The 4,959-nt window shown below is 46.5% G+C and overlaps 1 pseudogene; it reads left to right on the top strand.

Annotated features, from left to right (window-relative positions):
* The first annotated feature begins 3,448 nt into the window (after window positions 1–3,448).
* LOC120841236 lies at window positions 3,449–3,919 on the top strand (annotated as a pseudogene).
* The last annotated feature ends 1,040 nt before the right edge of the window (window positions 3,920–4,959 follow it).

Consider the following 4,959-nt stretch of genomic DNA (forward strand, 5'->3'; position numbering starts at 1 on the left):
GTTTAAAGACCAGTATGGTTCGCTGCGTTTCCATAAAACTTAAGACTTTTTCTTTCTTTCTTTTTTCCTCAGGTAAGTCATCTCTTAGCAAATTTTAAATAAAAATTCACCCGCTGTGGGCCACGCTCCACGAAATCGTAGGGCGATGGGTGAAGAAACCGAATTCCGCGGTCCATTTAAAGAGCCTGGCCGTTACTTGGCACACCCGATACTACTATCGCTACCCTACGAAAAATAACGCATTGAAATCAATCTGGGAAACAAAAGCCGGTAAATATTAATCCGGATACAGTGTGGAAAGAGACACTTCGGTTTGCACAACTTGAGATTTGTCGACTCCGGTTTAAGGTCAAATCAAGCAAAATCCGGATAGACGATCTCTGGTTTGTACAAACCAGGATTTTTGAACTCCGTCTTAAAGTCAAACCGGAGAAAATTCGAATAGACAGTATTCGTTTTGCGGATACGGGAAGTTTTCGATTCCGGTTTCAAGTCAAACCGGAGAAAATCTGCCGAGACAATCTCCGGTTTGTACAAAACAAACATCGACAACTCCAGTCAAAGAGCGAGCCAGAGAAATTCCGGACCGTCAATCTCCAGTTCGCACAAACCATTTGTCAACAACTCAAGTTCAAAAGCAAACTAGAGAATCTCCGGACTTCTCCGGCTTCTACAAACTCTACTTTGCCGAATTCAGTAAAAGAAACAGTAATTGCACAAGTCTGAACAGGTTACCTTCAGTTGGCACAAATCAAACATTTACAATTCGTGTTAAAATAAAGTTAGAAATTATCTAACTCGGGATGAACTGCATGAGGATACAGCTAGTTAATGCAAACTGATAGGCGACGCCGGAGCAGAACATCACGTCGTTATTGTCCTTCTTTCTTTTTTGCGGTCATCGGAAAAAAAGTGCATATAATGCAAGGCTGCCACGTTTCGTTCGGATTTCATATTAACACTGCGTGCTAAACGATCCTAACGGTCAAATGAAGCTATACAAACTGAAGATATAGTAAAATTAAAAGTTTAATGTCATTTTAACAAGAGGGCTGAGCGCCATTGGCGTATGACAACACACATATATTTCATACACTGCATGAGCAAGTTCACGAGTGCAGAATCGTTGTTAACCGGGAATGTTTGATTAATTCCCATTAAATTTGTTTTCATGTGCTAAATCAACTGCACTAACAGCATAAAGATTGTCATGTGCTAAATAAACTTCACTAAAAGCATGAAGATTGTCATGTACTAAATGACTTCACTAGCAGCATCAAGGCGTTAGCAAATAATAATGCATTTTTGATTTTGTCAGTCGAGTCATTGAGTAATTTTTGTACAGATAGGCTAGAAAGCTTAAAAAGCTTAAAAAAATGCAGGGAGGCATAAATAGAGGGGTCGCGGTGTGATCTGGATGTTATCAAATATTATGTAGCAAGCTCACATTTTAAGCAAAATTTCAGAGAATGTATCTAAGTTTAAGAAATTAGAACATTCCTATGAACTTCAGCCACCAACAAACCGCACTTGATGTACCGATTAATGGGAACATATTTTTGTACTCTTGGAAGTTGTTTTTGGACGGAACTGATATATTTGTCAGACATCCAACTGTGGTAAAAATAGTCCATGCCAGAACTGACTGGCCCATTTCATGCGTGTGTTATGCAACCTGGGCTGTGTGATGCAATTAACTATTTTACATCCAAAGGACGTGTCCACACTATAATTCCAGCATGCATAAATTACATTAATCAAGTTAATTACGAGATGATGTTATGCATATTTTTTAACATTATTTGCGGATAAAAAAATGTTTTCAACGCAGGGTATATAACACATCGTTGTACATCCATGGGTTTTGAAAATACAAGTGGTTTCGTAGCTCAAAATTAATGCGAGCATGGAAGACTCACATACAGTCACTATCCAGAAGAAAATTGCATAATGCAATTTTTGCTTTTCTATCAAACTTTTAGGAAAACAGTCTAGTAATACTTCGGAGCTTGGTGCGTGAAAATATTTTACTAATAAAATGCTGGAAGCAGAGTGTAAATTAAAATTAATCTACACGAAAAAAAAAAGAAAAAAAGAAAAGAGCTGGAAGATCTTCATCGCTAACCACACCAGGTTTCTTTTTCTCTGTTTCTGAGATGGTTTTGTTGTGCGTTGCGTGCGTTTGAGTCCCGGGATGGAAATGCTTTTAGACATAGAAATGTCCTAATTTGTTAGTGCTTATCTATCTGTGAAGTTTTCTTTTTGAGAAGTGTGGAAGACCCACAATGCTACAGTCTAACGAGCGACGCAACTCAGTTCGTAAGCATGCTTCTTTTGGTCTTCGCACTGTAGACGCGTGGAACAAGTTGAAAACATTAGGGAGTTTTGGAATAACGTCCCAAACCCCCCAAAATAACGTCGTCGCTACTGCGCATGCGGATACCCCAAACGAGCATGCGGGATTGAGCTTTAGGACCCGTTATTTCTCGGAAATAGCATGGGTACACTTAACGGGCCGCAAACAAATGCCGCTGCAAATGGCGGCGCCCAAGACACCTCCGTTGATCGCGTCTTCTACGCAGCCGCCGACTCGGGAACTGCGTGAGTCGCAGTCGGCGGCCATGACCAGGGTCGGTATTCTCGAAGAGTAATGAAAACGCCACAAATCGCTAGATTCACAGCTCTACGCTATCAGAGCGTGTACTTACGGTCGCGGACGAAATGTAAACATGCCGGCGTAATGGATCGTCTTCGCTTCGTAAGCGCCGCACATGAACCTCTTTGGGGAGCGCAAACACTGACCCCGTAACGAAGCCAAAAAGCGACAGCACGAGATAGATAAAGCGAAAGAGAGAGGAAAAAACAGGAAGATGAAGGGGTCAGCATTAGAGTTTCCCAGAGGGCATTGTGTGTGGAGTTTCCCGTGGGTCAGGCAAAGAATTTCCTATTCAGTAATATTTTAAGAATTATGCATACAAGTGCAAGTCATACATAAAAATACCAGTCTGGCTTCTATTCTGGTTGCGAAGTTGCACAGACAAACTCGCCCGGGCACTTTTCGTGGAGGAGAGTGAGGTAATTTACCCTACTCACGAAGGTCACAGAGATGTAGGGCTCTCTGATGCAGCGCCTCGCTCACACGACTGGCCGGCAGGAGACACCACCGCGACAGCCCCGATCACACATGACTGTTCCAGTCTACACGGCGTACGACGACGTCAAGTCCGTGGCAGGCTTTCTGGGCGAGCTACAGAAGTACCTCCGTGCCTCTGGTGCTTGGAAGCCTTCATCGGGAACCGCATCGTGCCGTTTACACTACAAGCGAGCGCCAGGTGCTGGTTGGGGTCGCAGGCCTCCTTCACCAGACGCGTACTTCCAGACAAGGCTACGAGAAGAGTTTCTGCCTGGTGGCTACGCGACGCAGATTCTGCAAGATTTTAAGGCAAGGACGCAGCACCCCGACAAAGTTCGGGTTCAGTACGTTTGGGTCATGCAAAAGCTCGTCAAAAGAGCGAGACGGAATACACCGGAGCCGGATAAGGTAGCTTCGGTAAAAAAAAAGGGCCACAGAAGATACCACATCTCCCTCATCAACCGCACATTTGAGACCCATGAAGAGCTAGTCCAGGGTGCCGGCCTCATTGAGGCAGGTTATGATGTTGAGCGGAACTACATGCCGCTCAAACCTGCATGCGCATGGCGGCGCCCCGAGGACTCAACGAAAGAAAACTGTCTGAACAAGGCCTCTCTTCCCACCACGTAGACCAGGAGAGTTGGCGTGACGTGCCTGGCATTTTCTAGCGCAGCATAAGTGGACGCTCGCCTAGCTCGCATCGAGAGGTCCCCGGAGGTCACAGCGGGGACCGTGAGGGTCCCATTCGGGGTTCGCCATGACAGGTGAGAGGTCGTTGGCCGCGCCTTATCGAAAACTGGGGCCCAGCGGAGACCACCACCCAAGCAAACCATCTTTGTCAGTCCGCTCCGGCAAGTGCTAAGAAAAACTGGCACGCTGCGGTAGAAATTTCGGAGTCATGCGGCATTGACCCCCGCCGCAAGAGAACAAGCCCTCGCCCCAACACCCGATCGGAAGCCCGGTGGGGGCCCTCCCATAGTGGCTCTTTACCCGATCACTGGAGGCGGTTCGAAGGGAACCTCGTTGCGGATGGCCTAAGCAGGCAACTGTCGTCGGAATGCTGCTACAAGTGCGAGCGCCTTGCCATCCCCGGAGCCAGTGTCTAAGACTTCTGAACACTACAAACAAGAGGTGTCACGAGACGGCGGAAAAGGGCCGGAACCAAAAAAAACAGGGAAACTACTACGGCCATTGATGTTTAAACCAGACTGGCACTCGCCGACGGCCGTTACAGTTCCTGGGAGCTCTGAGGCCGCGGCACGGATTCCATCTGTATGTCAAATCCAGCCCGAGCCTAACATCAATGTACCGCGCATGACAATTTCACTGCTTGATGTTCCCATTGCCGCACTTTCGGATTCTGAGGCCGCTATCTCGCTTCTTGAAAATTTAGGTTTCCAACTCTGCAAAGCGAAAAATTATAGCCTCCGGGATTGCGAAATACGTTTGCAGCCTGCTTCTGGTACAGTGATAACACCTCGAGGAGCCGTAATGCTGCAGACTCTGTTTAATATAAAAAAACGGCGTCAGCGATTTTTTTTTTATCTTCCAGGACTGTTCATACCCATGATCATGGGCCGCGACTTTAATGCAGACGAGAGCATGACACTCGACTTTGCTGGGGGAGGATGTCTGATGGGACAACAACCAGAGCTGGCTCTGTTAACCAGGGGGGAGGGCTGCATCCATGATCCGCCCACTGATATACACTTCACCGTGATGCCGAATGTCTTACATGCCGGCATTCGAGAATCGTTGCGAAAGTGGCCCGCAGGCAGCCAGGAGCGCAGGAGCTACAAGCCGTCCCACAGTTTTTCTCACCGATG

This window comes from Ixodes scapularis, unplaced genomic scaffold, assembly GCF_016920785.2.
Source record: "Ixodes scapularis isolate PalLabHiFi unplaced genomic scaffold, ASM1692078v2 PGA_scaffold24__2_contigs__length_7659602, whole genome shotgun sequence".
Lineage (NCBI taxonomy): Eukaryota > Metazoa > Arthropoda > Arachnida > Ixodida > Ixodidae > Ixodes > Ixodes scapularis.